At 40.6% G+C, this 18,219-nt stretch overlaps 2 non-coding genes across 2 annotated transcripts; both read left to right on the top strand.

Annotated features, from left to right (window-relative positions):
• The first annotated feature begins 6,952 nt into the window (after nt 1-6,952).
• On the top strand, nt 6,953-7,060 carry LOC130956754 (small nucleolar RNA R71). The gene has a single exon (XR_009077200.1). It is a non-coding gene; the product is annotated as a small nucleolar RNA R71 (small nucleolar RNA).
• A 9,569-nt stretch (nt 7,061-16,629) lies between these two features.
• On the top strand, nt 16,630-16,733 carry LOC130948688 (small nucleolar RNA R71). The gene has a single exon (XR_009073156.1). It is a non-coding gene; the product is annotated as a small nucleolar RNA R71 (small nucleolar RNA).
• The last annotated feature ends 1,486 nt before the right edge of the window (nt 16,734-18,219 follow it).

Genomic DNA, 18,219 nt, shown 5'->3' on the forward strand with positions numbered 1-18,219 from the left:
TTCCGGCCCGATCGAGAACCGACAGCTGGATAGCCGTGCCGTGACAGGGTGCGTTGAACATTTCCAATGAGAGGATGGGAGGTAGCCACTGACAACGGTGAAACCCTTGCATAAGCTTGCCATGGAAAGGAGTAAGAATGATTGGATGAAGACAGTAGGAAAGCAGAGAGACGGAAGGGACAGCATCTTCATACGCTTATCTGAAGCTCTCACCAATGATATACATAAGTATCTCTATCTTTATCTTTATGTTTTATTCATCATCTATACCCATTTGAGTCTGTCTGACTAAGATTTACAAGGTGACCATAGCTTGCTTCATACCAACAATCTCTGTGGGATCGACCCTTACTCGCGTAAGGTTTATTACTTGGACGACCCAGTGCACTTGCTGGTTAGTTGTGCGAAGTTGTAGTGATCACGATTTCGCGCACCAGTTCTCTGTCCCTTTTCTGTCTCTTATTTCTATATCAAACTCTTGCAGAAGCAACACCCATCTTATGAGCCTGGGTTTTGAATCCTGCTTTGTGAGTAAGTACTTAAGAGCAGCATGGTCAGTGTACACAAATCACCTTTGATCCCACTAGATAGGATCTAAACTTGTCAATGGCATAGACCACTGCAAGTAACTCTTTTTCTGTGGTTGTGTAATTCTTCTGTGCATCATTTAGAACACGGCTGGCATAATAAATGACGTGCAGAAGCTTGTTATGCCTCTGTCCCAACACTGCACCAATGGCATGGTCACTGGCATCACACATTAGTTCGAATGGCAATGTCCAGTCTGGTGCAGAGATGACTGGTGCTGTGACCAGCTTGGCTTTCAGGTTCTCAAATGCCTGCAAACACTGTGTGTCAAACACAAATGGTGTGTCGGCAGCTAGCAGGTTGCTCAGAGGTTTAGCAATTTTCGAAAAATCCTTTATAAACCTTCTGTAGAATCCTGCATGCCCCAAAAAGCTTCTGATTGCCTTAACATTGGCAGGTGGTGGTAATTTTTCAATTACCTCTACCTTTGCCTTATCTACCTCTATTCCCTTGCTTGAAATTTTGTGCCCAAGGACAATTCCTTCAGTCACCATAAAATGACATTTCTCCCAGTTTAAAACCAGGTTAGTCTCTTGGCACCTTTTCAGGACAAGTACTAGGTGGTTAAGACAGGAGCTGAATGAGTCTCCATATACTGAGAAGTCATCCATGAAGACTTCCAGGAATTTCTCCACCATATCAGAGAAGATGGATAGCATGCATCTCTAAAAGGTTGCAGGAGCATTACACAGACCAAAAGGCATCCTCCTATAGGCAAACACGCCAGAAGGGCAAGTAAATGCTGTTTTCTCTTGGTCTTGAGGATCTACTGCAATTTGGTTGTAACCTGAATAACCATCCAAAAAGCAGTAATAATCATGACCAGCTAGTCTTTCTAGCATTTGGTCTATGAATGGTAGAGGAAAATGATCCTTTCTGGTAGCTGTATTGAGCCTTCTGTAGTCAATACACATACGCCACCCTGTGACTATTCTTGTAGGAACCAGTTCATTTTTTTCATTATGAACTATTGTCATGCCTCCCTTCTTAGGGACAACTTGGACAGGGCTCACCCAAGGGCTATCAGAAATAGGATAAATAATCCCAGCCTCTAGTAATTTAGTGACCTCTTTCTACACCACCTCCTTCATGGCTGGATTTAGCCGCCTTTGTGGTTGAACCACTGGTTTGGCATTATCCTCCAATAGGATCTTGTGCATGCATCTTGCTGGGCTAATGCCCTTAAGATCACTTATGGACCACCCAAGAGCTGTCTTGTGTGTCCTTAGCACTTGAATCAGTGCTTCCTCTTCCTGTGGATTTAAAGCAGAGCTTATAATCACTGGAAAAGTGTCACCCTCTCCCAGAAATGCATACTTCAGGGATGGTGGTAGTGGTTTAAACTCAGGTTTGGGAGGCTTATTGGTGCACGAAATTGTGATCAATACTTTTCAAAACATAAACAATCCCTAGTAATGGCTCCAAGGACTTGGTGCTCAATACCATGGCATAAACACAACTTCGCACAACTAACCAGCAAGTGCACTGGGTCGTCCAAGTAATAAACCTTACGCGAGTAAGGGTCGATCCCACGGAGATTGTTGGTATGAAGCAAGCTATGGTCACCTTGTAAATCTCAGTCAGGCAGACTCAAATGGGTGTAGGTAATAAACGCATAAAGCATAAAGATAAAGATAGAGGTACTTATGTATTCATTGGTAGGAACTTCAATAGCGCATGAAGATGCCTTCCCTTCCGTCTCTCTGCTTTCCTACTGTCTTCATCCAATCCTTCTTACTCCTTTCCATGGCACTCGTGTAGGGTTTCACCGTTGTCAATGGCTACCTCCCATCCTCTCAGTGAAAATAGTCCTGATGCTCTGTCACAGCATAGGCTAATCATCTGTCGGTTCTCGTTCAGGCCGGAATAGAATCCGTTGATCTTTTGCGTCTGTCACTAACGCCCTAGCCTGCTAGGAGTTTTGAAGCACGTCACAGTCATTCAATCATTGAATCCTACTCAGAATACCACAGACAAGGTTAGACCTTCCGGATTCTCTTGAATGCCGCCATCAGTTCTTGCCTATACCACGAAGACTCTGATCTCACGGAATTGAATAGAAGAACAATAGTAATTGCATTAATACTCGAGGTACAGCAGAGCTCCACACCTTAATCTATGGTGTGTAGAAACTCCACCGTTGAAAATACATAAGCATAAGGTCTAGGCATGGCCGAATGGCCAGCCTCCCAATGATCTAAGATAGCATAAAAATGAAGATAGCTACCCAGATATCTCAATACATAGTAAAAGGTCCTACTTATAGAAAACTAGTAGCCTAGGGTTACAGAGATGAGTAAATGACATAAAATCCACTTCCGGGCCCACTTGGTGTGTGCTTGGGCTGAGCAATGAAGCATTTTCGTGTAGAGACTCTTCTTGGAGTTAAACGCCAGCTTTTATGCCAGTTTGGGCGTTTAACTCCCATTTGGGTGCCAGTTCCGGCGTTTAACGCTGGAATTTCTTGAGGTGACTTTGAACGCCGGTTTGGGCCATCAAATCTTGGGCAAAGTATGGACTATCATATATTGCTGGAAAGCCCAGAATGTCTACTTTCCAACGCCGTTGAGAGCGCGCCAATTGGGCTTCTGTAGCTCCAAAAATCCACTTCGAGTGCAGGGAGGTCAGAATCCAACATCTGCAGTCCTTTTGAGTCTCTGGATCAGATTTTTGCTCAGATCCCTCAATTTCAGCCAGAAAAATACCTGAAATCACAGAAAAACACACAAACTCATAGTAAAGTCCAGAAAAGTGAATTTTAACTAAAACTAATAAAAATAATAAAAACTCAACTAAAACTACCAAAAACATACTAAAAACAATGCCAAAAAGCGTACAAATTATCCGCTCATCACAACACCAAACTTAAATTGTTGCTTGTCCTCAAGCAATGAAAATCAAATAAGATAAAAAGAAGAGAATATACTATAGACTCCAAATTATCAATGAAACTAAGCTCCAAATTAGATGAGCGGGACTAGTAGCTTTTTGCCTCCGAACAGTTTTGGCATCTCACTTTATCCTTTGAAATTTAGAATGATTGGCTTCTTTAGGAACTCCGAATCCAGATAGTGTTATTGATTCTCCTAGTTAAGTATGATGATTCTTGAACACAGCTACTTATTGAGTCTTGGCCGTGGCCCAAAGCACTCTGTCTTCCAGTATTACCACCGGATACATACATGCCACAGACACATAATTGGGTGAACCTTTTCAGATTGTGACTCAGCTTTGCTAAAGTCCCCAATTAGAGGTGTCCAGGGTTCTTAAGCACACTCTTTTTGCCTTGGATCACAACTTTATTTCTTTCTTTTTCTTTCTTTTTCTCTTTCTCCTCTTTTTTTTTTCGTTTTTCTCCTTCTTTTTCTCTTTTTTTTTTCTTTTTTTTTGTATTCACTGCTTTTTCTTGCTTTAAGAATCATTTTTTATGATTTTTCAGATCCTCAGTAACATGTCTCCTTTTTCATCATTCTTTCAAGAGCCAACAATTTTAACATTCATGAACAACAAATTCAAAAGACATATGCACTGTTTAAGCATACATTCAGAAAACAAAAAGTATTGTCACCACATTAATCTAATTAAGCTAGTTTTAAAGATGAATTTGAAATCCTGTACTTCTTGTTCTTTTGTGATAAAAACATTTTCATTAAGAAAGGTGATGGATTCATATTCATAGCTTTAAGGCATAGACACTAAGACACTAATGTTCATAAGACACAAACATGGATAAACATAAAGCACTAAAATTCGAAAAACAGAAAAATAAAGAACAAGGAGATTAAAGAACGGGTCCACCTTAGTGATGGCGGCTTGTTCTTCCTCTTGAAGATCCTATGGAGTGCTTGAGCTCCTCAATGTCTCTTCCTTGTCTTTGTTGCTCCTCTCTCATGATTCTTTGAGGAGGAGGATCTCTTGTTTGCTCCATTCTTTTCTTAGTGATGGGCTTGAGGCCATGCCTTCTCAGTTGAACCGGCTTTGGATGCCATATATGGTTATGGAAAAACAAAAAGCAATGCTTTTACCACACCAAACTTAAAAGGTTTGCTCGTCCTCGAGCAAAAGAAGAAAGAAGAGAGTAGAAGAAGGGAATGGCTTTGTGTTCGGCCATGTATGTGGGGTTTTATGAAGAATGGATGTGAGTGGTGAAGAGGTATTGAGGTGATTGGTGAATGGGTGAAGAAGAAGAGAGAGTGGTGGGGTTGGTGGGGATCCTGTGGGGTCCACAGATCCTGTGGTGTCAAGGAAAAGTCATCCCTGCACCAAATGTTGCTCAAAATCACATTTTGAGCCATTTCTGGCGTTAAACGCCGGGCTGGTGCCCATTCCTGGCATTTAACGCCAGGTTCTAGCCCTTTTCTGGCGTTTAACGCCAGTCTGGTGCCCCTTTCTGGCGTTAAACGCCCAGAATGGTGCCAGACTGGGCGTTAAACGCCCAACTGCTAGCCTCACTGGCGTTTAAACGCCAGTGAGTTCTTCCTCCAGGGTGTGCTGTTTTTCTTCCTGTTTTTCATCTTGTTTTTGCTTTTTCAATGGATTTTGTGACTTCTTATGATCATCAACCTACAAAAAACATAAAATAACAAAGAGAAATATATAAAATATAATCATTGGGTTGCCTCCCAACAAGCGCTTCTTTAATGTCAGTAGCTTGACAGAGGGCTCTCAATGAGCCTCACAGATACTCAGAGCAATGTTGGAACCTCCCAACACCAAACTTAGAGTTTGAATGTGGGGGTTCAACACCAAACTTAGAGTTTGGTTGTGGCCTCCCAACACCAAACTTAGAGTTTGACTGTGGGGGCTCTGTTTGTCTCTGATTTGAGAGAAGCTCTTCATGCTTCCTCTCCATGGTGACAGAGGGATATCCTTGAGCCTTAAACACAAAGGATTCTTCATTCACTTGAATGATCATTTCACCTCTATCAACATCAATCACAGCTTTTGCTGTGGCTAGGAAAGGTCTGCCAAGGATGATGGTTTCATCCAGGCACTTCCCAGTCTTTAGGACTATGAAATCAGTAGGGATGTAATGGTCCTCAATCTTAACCAAAACATTCTCTACAAGTCCATAAGCTTGTTTTCTTGAGTTGTCTGCCATCTCTAGTGAGATTTTTGCAGCTTGTACCTCAAAGATCCCTAGCTTCTCTATTACAGAGAGAGGCATGAGGTTTACACTTGACCCTAAGTCACACAGAGCCTTTTTGAAGGTCATGGTGTCTATGGTACAAGGTATTGAAAACTTCCCAGGATCTTGTCTCTTTTGAGGTAATTTCTTCCTAGACAAGTCATCCAGTTCTTTGGTGAGTAAAGGGGGTTCATCCTCCCAAGTCTCATTTCCAAATAACTTGTCATTTAGCTTCATGATTGCTCTAAGGTATTTAGCAACTTGCTCTTCAGTGACATACTCATCCTCTTCAGAGGAAGAATACTCGTCAGAGCTCATGAAAGGCAGAAGTAAGTCCAATGGAATCTCTATGGTCTCATTTTGAGCCTCAGATTCCCATGGTTCCTTATTGGGGAACTCAGAGGAGATTGGTGCACGCCCATTGAAGTCTTCCTCAGTGGCGTCCACCTCCTCTCTTTCCTCTCCATATTTGGCCATGGTTATGGCTTTGCACTCTCCTTTTGGATTTTCTTCTGTATTACTTGGGAGAGTACTAGGAGGGAGTTCAGTAATTTTCTTGCTCAGCTGTCCCACTTGTCCTTCCAAATTTCTGATGGAGGACCTTGTTTCATTCATGAAACTTTGAGTGGTTTTGATTAGATCAGAGACCATTGTTGCTAAGTCAGAGGTGTTCTGCTTAGAACTCTCTGTCTGTTGCTGAGAAGATGATGGAAAAGGCTTGCCATTGCTAAACCTGTTTCTTCCACCATTATTGTTATTGAAACTTTGTTGAGGTCTCTCTTGATTCTTCCATGAGAAATTTGGGTGATTTCTCCATGAAGAATTATAGGTGTTTCCATAGGGTTCTCCTAGGTAATCCACCTCTTCCATTGAAGGGTTTTCAGGATCATAAGCTTCTTCCTCAGATGAAGCTTCCTTAGTACTGCCAGGTGCATTTTGCATTCCAGACAGACTTTGAGAAATCAAATTGACTTGCTGAGTCAATATCTTGTTCTGAGCCAGTATGGAATTCAGAGTGTCAATCTCAAGAACTCCTCTCTTCTGACTAGTCCCATTGTTCACAGGATTCCTTTCAGAAGTGTACATGAATTGGTTATTTGCAACCATTTCAATTAGCTCTTGAGCCTCTGTAGGTGTCTTCTTCAGATGAAGAGATCCTCCAGCAGAGCTATCCAAGGACATCTTAGATAGTTCAGAGAGACCATCATAGAAAATACCTATGATGCTCCATTTAGAAAGCATGTCAGAGGGACATTTTCTGATTAATTGTTTGTATCTTTCCCAAGCTTCATAGAGGGATTCTCCATCCTTCTGTCTGAAGGTTTGGACCTCCACTCTAAGCTTACTCCATCTTTGTGGTGGAAAGAACTTTGCCAAGAAGGCATTGACTAGCTTTTCCCAAGAGTCCAGGCTTTCTTTAGGTTGAGAGTCCAACCATATTCTAGCTCTGTCTCTTACAGCAAAAGGGAATAGCATCAGTCTATAGTCCTCAGGGTCTACCCCATTGGTCTTGACTGTGTCACAGATTTGCAAGAACTCAGCTAAGAACTGATGAGGATCTTCCATTGGAAGTCCATGGAATTTGCAATTCTGTTGCATTAGAGAAATTAATTGAGGCTTAAGCTCAAAGTTGTTTGCTCCAATGGCAGGGATAGAGATGCTTCTCCCATAGAAGTCGGGAGTAGGTGCAGTAAAGTCACCCAGCACCTTCCTTGCATTGTTTGCATTGTTGTTGTTTTTGGCTGCCATGTCTTCTTCTTCTTTGAAGAATTCGGTCAGGTCCTCTACAGAGAGTTGTGCTTTGGCTTCTCTTAGCTTTCTCTTCAAGGTCCTTTCGGGTTCAGGGTCAGCTTCAACAAGAATGCCTTTGTCTTTGTTCCTGCTCATATGAAAGAGAAGAGAACAAGAAACCGTGGAATCCTCTATGTCACAGTATAGAGATTCCTTGAGGTGTCAGAGGAAAAATAAAAATAGAAAGAAGAAGGAGAAGAAGAATTCGAACTTTAATTAGATAAGGTTCGAATTGTGCATTGAGAAGGAGTGGTACTCCATAAATAGAAGGATGTGAGAAGGAGGGGAGTAATTTTCGAAAATTAATTAGAAGATTTTGAAAACATTTTTGAAAAACACTTAATTGATTTTCGAAAATAAGAGTGGAAAAGAAATCAAGTGATTTTTGAAAAAGATTTGAAATTAGAAGTCAAAGGGATTTGATTGAAAACTTAATTTGAAAAAGATGTGATTAAAAAGATGTGATTGAGAAGATATGATTTGAAAACAATTTGAAAAGATATGATTTGAAAACAATTTTAAAAAAAAAAAATTTGATTTTGAAATTAATGACTTGCCTAACAAGAAAAGATATGATTCAAACATTAAACCTTTCTCAACAGAAAAGGCAACAAATTTGAGATGTTCATCAAATCATTAATTGTTAGTAAGTATCTTTAAAAAAGGAAAGAAATTGATTTTGAAAACATTTGATTGAAAGGATATGATTTGAAAAGATTTGATTTTGAAAAACTTTGAAAACTTGAAAAAAATTGATTTTGAAAACAAATCTTCCTCCTAGCACCATCCTGGCGTTAAACGCCCAGAATGGTATACATTCTGGCGTTTAACGCCCAAAATGCACCCTTTTTGGGCGTTAAACGCCCAACCAGGTACCCTGGCTGGCGTTTAAACGCCAGTCTGTCTTCTTCACTGGGCATTTTGAATGCCCAGCTTTTTCTGTATAATTCCTCTGCAGTATGTTCTGAATCTTCAATTCTTTGTATTATTGACTTGAAAAGACACAAATTAAAAATATTTTTGGATTTTTAATAATTAAAATGCAACAAGAATCAAATAGCAATGCATGCAAGACACCAAACTTAGCAGTTTGTATACTACTGACACTATATGAAACACAAAGATACTCAAGTCAATAGAATTCAAAGATCAAAACAAAGAAATACATGCATGGATTCGAAAAATATAACAAAAACATGCATTTGACACCAAACTTAAGATGAGACTCTAGACTTAAACAAGAAATATTTTTGGATTTTATGATTTTATAAATTTTTTTGTGTTTTTTTTTTCGAAAATTAAGTGGAAAAAGATATCAAAATTCTTAATGAGAATTCCAGGAATCAGTGCAATGCTAGTCTAAGACTCCGGTCACGGAATTAGACATGGCTTCACAGCCAGCCAAGCTTTCAAAGAAAGCTTCGGTCCAAAACACTAGACATGGCCAAAGGCCAGCCAAGCCTTAGCAAATCACTGCTCCAAAAGCAAGATTGATAAAGATCATCAAGCTCTTGTGATGATAAGTTGAAACCTCGGTCCAATGGAATTAGACATGGCTTCTCAGCCAGCCAGATTTCAACAAATCATCATGAAACTCTAGAATTCACCTTCAAGAATCTTGAAAAAAAAAATGCCTAATCTAAGCAACAAGATGAACCGTCAGTTGTCCATACACAAGAACAATCCCCGGCAACGGCGCCAAAAACTTGGTGCACGAAATTGTGATCAATACTTTTCAAAACATAAACAATCCCTAGTAATGGCTCCAAGGACTTGGTGCTCAATACCATGGCATAAACACAACTTCGCACAACTAACCAGCAAGTGCACTGGGTCGTCCAAGTAATAAACCTTACGCGAGTAAGGGTCGATCCCACGGAGATTGTTGGTATGAAGCAAGCTATGGTCACCTTGTAAATCTCAGTCAGGCAGACTCAAATGGGTGTAGGTAATAAACGCATAAAGCATAAAGATAAAGATAGAGGTACTTATGTAATTCATTGGTAGGAACTTCAGATAAGCGCATGAAGATGCCTTCCCTTCCGTCTCTCTGCTTTCCTACTGTCTTCATCCAATCCTTCTTACTCCTTTCCATGGCAAGCTCGTGTAGGGTTTCACCGTTGTCAATGGCTACCTCCCATCCTCTCAGTGAAAATACGTCCCTGATGCTCTGTCACAGCATAGGCTAATCATCTGTCGGTTCTCGTTCAGGCCGGAATAGAATCCGTTGATTCTTTTGCGTCTGTCACTAACGCCCTAGCCTGCTAGGAGTTTGAAGCACGTCACAGTCATTCAATCATTGAATCCTACTCAGAATACCACAGACAAGGTTAGACCTTCCGGATTCTCTTGAATGCCGCCATCAGTTCTTGCCTATACCACGAAGACTCTGATCTCACGGAATTGAATAGAAGAACAATAGTAATTGCATTAATACTCGAGGTACAGCAGAGCTCCACACCTTAATCTATGGTGTGTAGAAACTCCACCGTTGAAAATACATAAGCATAAGGTCTAGGCATGGCCGAATGGCCAGCCTCCCAATGATCTAAGATAGCATAAAAATGAAGATAGCTACCCAGATATCTCAATACAATAGTAAAAGGTCCTACTTATAGAAAACTAGTAGCCTAGGGTGTACAGAGATGAGTAAATGACATAAAAATCCACTTCCGGGCCCACTTGGTGTGTGCTTGGGCTGAGCAATGAAGCATTTTCGTGTAGAGACTCTTCTTGGAGTTAAACGCCAGCTTTTATGCCAGTTTGGGCGTTTAACTCCCATTTGGGTGCCAGTTCCGGCGTTTAACGCTGGAATTTCTTGAGGTGACTTTGAACGCCGGTTTTGGCCATCAAATCTTGGGCAAAGTATGGACTATCATATATTGCTGGAAAGCCCAGGATGTCTACTTTCCAACGCCGTTGAGAGCGCGCCAATTGGGCTTCTGTAGCTCCAGAAAATCCACTTCGAGTGCAGGGAGGTCAGAATCCAACAGCATCTGCAGTCCTTTTGAGTCTCTGGATCAGATTTTTGCTCAGATCCCTCAATTTCAGCCAGAAAATACCTGAAATCACAGAAAAACACACAAACTCATAGTAAAGTCCAGAAAAGTGAATTTTAACTAAAAACTAATAAAAATATAATAAAAACGCAACTAAAACTACCAAAAACATACTAAAAACAATGCCAAAAAGCGTACAAATTATCCGCTCATCACAACACCAAACTTAAATTGTTGCTTGTCCTCAAGCAACTGAAAATCAAATAAGATAAAAAGAAGAGAATAGAATCCAGTGATTCTTTTGCGTCTGTCACTAACGCCCCGCCTTCAGGAGTTTGAAGCACGTCACAGTCATTCAATCATTGAATCCTACTCAGAATACCACAGACAAGGTTAGACCTTCCGGATTCTCTTGAATGCCGCCATCAGTTTTTGCCTATACCACGAAGACTCTGATCTCACGGAATGGCTGGCTCGTTTGTCAGGCGAGCACTCGGTTGTCAGGCGATCAACCATGCATCGTGTATCAGGAATCCAAGAGATAAACACTAGAGCCTCATATGCTTGTAGAACAAGAGTGGTTGTCAGTTACTTTGTTCATGAGTGAGAATGATGATGAGTGTCACGGATCATCACATTCATCAAGTTGAAGAACAAGTGATATCTTGGACAAAGAACAAGCGGAATTGAATAGAAGAACAATAGTAATTGCATTAATACTCGAGGTACAGCAGAGCTCCACACCTTAATCTATGGTGTGTAGAAACTCCACCGTTGAAAATACATAAGAACAAGGTCTAGGCATGGCCATGAGACCAGCCTCCCAAAGAGGGTTCAATCATAAAAACATGATCAAAAGCTTCTAAGATTGAAAGATGATAATACAATAGTAAAAGGTCCTATTTATAGAGAACTAGTAGCTTAAGAATGAGTAAATGACATAAAAATTCACTTCCGGGCCCACTTAGTGTGTGCTTGGGCTGAGCAATGAAGCATTTTCGTGTAGAGACTCTTCTTGGAGTTAAACGCCAGCTTTTATGCCAGTTTGGGCGTTTAACTCCCATTTAGGTGCCAGTTCCGGCGTTTAACGCTGGAATTTCTGAAGGTGACTTTGAACGCCGGTTTGGGCCATCAAATCTTGAGCAAAGTATGAACTATCATATATTGCTGGAAAGCCCAGGATGTCTACTTTCCAACGCCGTTGAGAGCACGCCAATTGGGCTTCTGTAGCTCCAGAAAATCCACTTCGAATGCAGGGAGGTCAGAATCCAACAGCATCTGCAGTCCTTTTCAGTCTCTGAATCAGATTTTTGCTCAGGTCCCTCAATTTCAGCCAGAAAATACCTGAAATCACAGAAAAACACACAAACTCATAGTAAAGTCCATAAAAGTGAATTTTAACTAAAAACTAATAAAAATATACTAAAAACTCAACTAAATATACTAAAAACATACTAAAAACAATGCCAAAAAGGGTACAAATTATCCGCTCATCACAACACCAAACTTAAATTGTTGTTTGTCCCCAAGCAACTGAAAGTCAAATAAGATAAAAAGAAGAGAATATGCAATGAACTCCAAAAACATCTATGAAGATCAGTATTAATTAGATGAGCGGGGCTTTTAGCTTTTTGCCTCTGAATAGTTTTGGCATCTCACTCTATCCTTTGAAATTCAGAATGATTGGCTTCTTTAGGAACTTAGAATCCAGATAGTGTTATTGATTCTCCTAGTTAAGTATGATGATTCTTGAACACAGCTACTTATTGAGTCTTGGCCGTGGCCCAAAGCACTCTGTCTTCCAGTATTACCACCGGATACATACATGCCACAGACACATAATTGGGTGAACCTTTTCAGATTGTGACTCAGCTTTGCTAGAGTCCCCAATTAGAGGTGTCCAGGGTTCTTAAGCACACTCTTTTTGCCTTGGATCACAACTTTATTTCTTTCTTTTTCTTTCTTTTTCTTCTTTTTTTTTCGTTTTCTTTTCTCCTCTTTTTTTTCGTTTTTCTCTTTTTTTTTTTGTATTCACTGCTTTTTCTTGCTTCAAGAATCATTTTTATGATTTTTCAGATCCTCAGTAACATGTCTCCTTTTTCATCATTCTTTCAAGAGCCAACAACTTTAACATTCATGAACCACAAATTCAAAAGACATATGCACTGTTTAAGCATACATTCAGAAACAAAAGCATTGCCACCACATCAAAATAATTAATCTGTTATAAAATTTGAAATTCATGCAATTCTTTTCTTTTTTTCAATTAAGAACATTTTTTTTCAAGAAAGGTGATGGATTCATAGGACACTCATAACTTTAAGGCATAGACACTAATGATCATAAGACACAAACATGGATAAACATAAAGCATAATTTTCGAAAAACAGAAAAATAAAGAACAAGGAGATTAAAGAACGGGTCCACCTTAGTGATGGCGGCTTGTTCTTCCTCTTGAAGGTCTTATGGAGTGCTTGAGCTCCTCAATGTCTCTTCCTTGTCTTTGTTGCTCCTCTCTCATGATTCTTTGATCTTCTCTAATTTCATGGAAGAGGATGGAATGTTCTTGGTGCTCCACCCTTAGTTGTCCCATGTTGGAACTCAATTCTCCTAGGGAGGTGTTGATTTGCTCCCAATAGTCTTGTGGAGGAAAGTGCATCCCTTGAGGCATCTCAGGGATCTCATGATGAGAGGGGTCTCTTGTTTGCTCCATCCTTTTCTTAGTAATGGGCTTGTCCTCATCAATGGGAATGTCTCCCTCTATGTCAACTCCAACTGAATAACAGAGGTGACAAATGAGATGAGGGAAGGCTAGCCTTGCCAAGGTAGAGGACTTGTCCGCCACCTTATAAAGTTCTTGGGCTATAACCTCATGAACTTCCATTTCTTCTCCAATCATAATGCTATGGATCATGATGGCCCGGTCTAGAGTAACTTCGGACCGGTTGCTAGTGGGAATGATTGAGCATTAAATAAACTAAAACCATCCTCTAGCAACGGGCTTGAGGTCATGCCTCTTCAATTGAACCGGCTTCCCTCTTGAATCTCTCTTCCATTGGGCGCCCTCTTCACAAATGTCAGTGAGGACTTGGTCCAACCTTTGATCAAAGTTGACCCTTCTAGTGTAAGGATGTTCATCTCCTTGCATCATAGGCAAGTTGAATGCCAACCTCACATTTTCCGGACTAAAATCCAAGTATTTCCCCCGAACCATAGTAAGCCAATTCTTTGGATCCGGGTTCACACTTTGATCATAGTTCTTGGTGATCCATGCATTGGCATAGAACTCTTGAACCATTAAGATTCTGACTTGTTGAATGGGGTTGGTGAGAACTTCCCAACCTCTTCTTCGGATCTCATGTCGGATCTCCGGATATTCACTCTTTTTGAGTGAAAAAGGGACCTCGGGGATCACCTTCTTCAAGGCCACAACTTCATAGAAGTGGTCTTGATGCACCCTTGAGATGAATCTCTCCATCTCCCATGACTCGGAGGTGGAAGCTTTTGCCTTCCCTTTCCTCTTTCTAGAGGTTTCTCCGGCCTTGGATGCCATAAATGGTTATGGAAAAACAAAAAGCAATGCTTTTACCACACCAAACTTAAAAGGTTTGCTCGTCCTCGAGCAAAAGAAGAAAGAAGAGAGTAGAAGAAGAAGAAATGAGGAAGAAGGGAATGGCTTTGTGTTCGGCCAAAGAGGGGGAGAAGTGGTGTTTAGGTTGTGTGAAAATGAAGGGGTGAAGAAGGGTTTATATAGGAGAGGAGGGGCTTATGGTTCGGTCATGTATGGGTGGGTTTGGGAGGGAAAGTGGTTTGAATTTGAAGGGTGAAGTAGGTGGGGTTTTATGAATGATGGATGTGAGTGGTGAAGAGAAAGATGGGATTTGATAGGTGAAGGGTTTTTGGGGAAGAGGTATTGAGGTGATTGGTGAATGGATGAAGAAGAAGAGAGAGTGGTGGGTTCGTGGGGATCCTGTGGGGTCCACAGATCCTGAGGTGTCAAAGAAAAGTCATCCTTGCACCAAATGGCATGCAAAAACACGTTTTGTGCCAAATCTGGCGTTAAACGCCGGGCTGGTGCCCATTTCTGGCGTTTAACGCCAGGTTCTTGCCCTTTTCTGGCGTTTAACGCCAGTCTGGTGCCCCTTTCTGGCGTTCAACGCCCAGAATGGTGCCAGACTGGGCGTTAAACGCCCAACTGCTAGCCTTACTGGCGTTTAAACGCCAGTAGGTTCTTCCTCCAGGGTGTGCTATTTTTCTTCCTGTTTTTCATTCTGTTTTTGCTTTTTCAATTGATTTTGTGACTTCTTATGATCATCAACCTACAAAAAAAATAAAATAACAGAAGAAAATAGATAAAATATAACATTTGGTTACCTCCCAACAAGCGCTTCTTTAATGTCAGTAGCTTGACAGAGGGCTCTCATGGAGCCTCACAGATACTCAGAGCAATGTTGGAACCTCCCAACACCAAACTTAGAGTTTGAATGTGGGGGTTCAACACCAAACTTAGAGTTTGGTTGTGGCCTCCCAACACCAAACTTAGAGTTTGACTGTGGGGGCTCTGTTTGACTCTGATTTGAGAGAAGCTTTTCATGCTTCCTCTCCATGGTGACAGAGGGATATCCTTGAGCCTTAAACACAGAGGATTCTTCATTCACTTGAATGATCAGTTCACCTCCATCAACATCAATCACAGCCTTTGCTGTGGCTAGGAAGGGTCTGCCAAGGATGATAGATTCATCCATGCATTTCCCAGTCTCTAGGACTATGAAATCAGTAGGGATGTAATGGTCTTCAACTTTTACCAGAACATCCTCTACAAGTCCATAAGCTTGTTTTCTTGAGTTGTCTGCCATCTCTAGTGAGATTCTTGCAGCTTGTACCTCAAAGATCCATAGCTTCTCCATTACAGAGAGAGGCATGAGGTTTACACTTGACCCTAAGTCACACAGAGCCTTCTTGAAGGTCATGGTGCCTATGGTACAAGGTATGGAAAACTTCCCAGGATCTTGTCTCTTTTGAGGTAATTTCTGCCTAGACAAGTCATCCAGTTCTTTGGTGAGCAAAGGAGGTTCATCCTCCCAAGTCTCATTTCCAAATAACTTGTCATTTAGCTTCATGATTGCTCCAAGGTATTCAGCAACTTGCTCTTCAGTGACATACTCATCCTCTTCAGAGGAAGAATACTCATCAGAGCTCATGAAAGGCAGAAGTAAGTCCAATGGAATCTCTATGGTCTCATTTTGAGCCTCAGATTCCCATGGTTCCTTATTAGGGAACTCATTGGAGGTCAGTGCACGCCCATTGAGGTCTTCCTCAGTGGCGTTCACTTCCTCTCCCTCCTCTCCAAATTCGGCCATGTTGATGGCCTTGCACTCTCCTTTTGGATTTTCTTCTGTATTGCTTGGGAGAGTACTAGGAGGGAGTTCAGTAACTTTCTTGCTCAGCTGTCCCACTTGTGCCTCCAAATTCCTAATGGAGGACCTTGTTTCAGTCATGAAACTTTGAGTGTTTTTGATTAGATCAGAGACCATGGTTGCTAAGTCAGAGGTGTTCTGCTTAGAACTCTCTGTCTGTTGCTGAGAAGATGATGGAAAAGGCTTGCCATTGCTAAACCTGTTTCTTCCACCATTATTGTTATTGAAACCTTGTTGAGGTCTCTCTTGATTCTTCCATGAGAAATTTGGATGATTTCTCCATGAAGAATTATAGGTGTTTCCATTGGGTTCTCCTAGGTAATTCACCTCTTCCATTGAAGGGTTCTCAGGATCATAAGCTTCTTCTTCAGATGAAGCATCCTTAGTACTGTTTGGTGCATTTTGCATTCCAGACAGACTTTGAAAAATCAAATTGACTTGTTGAGTCAATATCTTGTTCTGAGCCAGAATGGTATTCAGAGTATCAATCTCAAGAACTCCTTTCTTCTGACTTGTCCCATTGTTCACAGGATTCCTTTCAGAAGTGTACATGAATTGGTTATTTGCAACCATTTCAATTAGCTCTTGAGCTTCTGTAGGCGTCTTCTTCAGATGAAGAGATCCTCCAGCAGAGCTATCCAAAGACATCTTGGACAGTTCAGAGAGACCATCATAGAAAATACCTATGATGCTCCATTCAGAAAGCATGTCAGATGGACATTTTCTGATCAATTGTTTGTATCTTTCCCAAGCTTCATAGAGGGATTCTCCATCCTTCTGTCTGAAGGTTTGGACTTCCACTCTAAGCTTACTCAATTTTTGAGGTGGAAAGAACTTTGCCAAGAAGGCATTGACTAGCTTTTCCCATGAGTCTAGGCTTTCTTTAGGTTGTGAGTCCAACCATGTCCTAGCTCTGTCTCTTACAGCAAAAGGGAATAGCATAAGTCTGTAGACCTCAGGGTCAACCCCATTAGTCTTGACAGTGTCACAGATTTACAAGAATTCAGCTAAGAACTGATAAGGATCTTCCAATGGAAGTCCATGGAACTTGCAATTCTGTTGCATTAGAGAAACTAATTGAGGCTTAAGCTCAAAGTTGTTTGCTCCAATGGCAGGGATAGAGATGCTTCTCCCATAGAAGTCGGGAGTAGGTGCAGTAAAGTCACCCAGCACCTTCCTTGCATTGTTGTTGTTTTCGGCTGCCATGTGTTCTTCTTCTTTGAAGAATTCGGTTAGGTCCTCTACAGAGAATTGTGCCTTAGCTTCTCTTAGCTTTCGCTTCAAGGTCCTTTCAGGTTCAGGGTCAGCTTCAACAAGAATCCTTTGTCTTTGTTCCTGCTCATATGAAAGAGAAGAGAACAAGAAAATATAGAATCCTCTATGTCACAGTATAGAGATTCCTTGAGGTGTCAGAGGAACAGAAAAATAGAAAGAAGAGGTAGAAGAATTCGAACTTAATTAGATAGAGTTCGAATTGTGCATTGAGAAGGAGTGGTACTCCATAAATAGAAGGATGTGGGAAGAGAGGAAGAAATTTTCGAAAATTAAGTGAAATATTTTGAAAACATTTTGAAAAACTTTAATTGATTTTCGAAAATCAAGAGTGGGAAAGAAATCAAGTAATTTTTGAAAAAATTTTGAAATTAGAAATTAAAAAGATATGATTAAAAACTGTGTTGAAAAAGATGTGATTAAAAAGATATGATTGAAAAGTTATGGTTTTAAAAAGATATGATTGAAAAGATATGATTTTGAAAACAATTTTAAAAAGATTTGATTTTAAAAATTAATGACTTGGCTAACAAGAAAAGATATGATTCAGACATTAAACCTTTCTCAACAGAAAAGGCAACATACTTAAAATGTTCAATCAAATCATTAATTGTTAGCAAGTATCTTTGAAAAAAGAAAGAAATTGATTTTGAAAATATTTGATTGAGAAGATATGTTTTGAAAAAGATTTGATTTTGAAAAACTTTGAAAACTTGAAAAAAAATTGATTTTGAAAACAAAATTCTCCCCCTTGTGCCATCCTGGCGTTAAACGCCCAGAATGGTGCACATTCTGGCGTTTAACGCCCAATGCACTACCTTTTTGGGCGTTAAACGCCCAACCAGGTACCCTGGCTGGCGTTTAAACGCCGGTCTGTCCTTCTTCACTGGGCGTTTTGAATGCCCAGCTTTTTTTGTGTAATTCCTCTGCTGCATGTTCTAAATCTTCAGTTCCCTGTACTATTGACTTGAAAATAGAACCAAGGTCAATTAAACAATGCATGCAAGACACCATACTTAAAATT

Source organism: Arachis stenosperma, chromosome 1, assembly GCF_014773155.1.
Source record: "Arachis stenosperma cultivar V10309 chromosome 1, arast.V10309.gnm1.PFL2, whole genome shotgun sequence".
NCBI classification, from domain to species: Eukaryota; Viridiplantae; Streptophyta; class Magnoliopsida; order Fabales; family Fabaceae; genus Arachis; species Arachis stenosperma.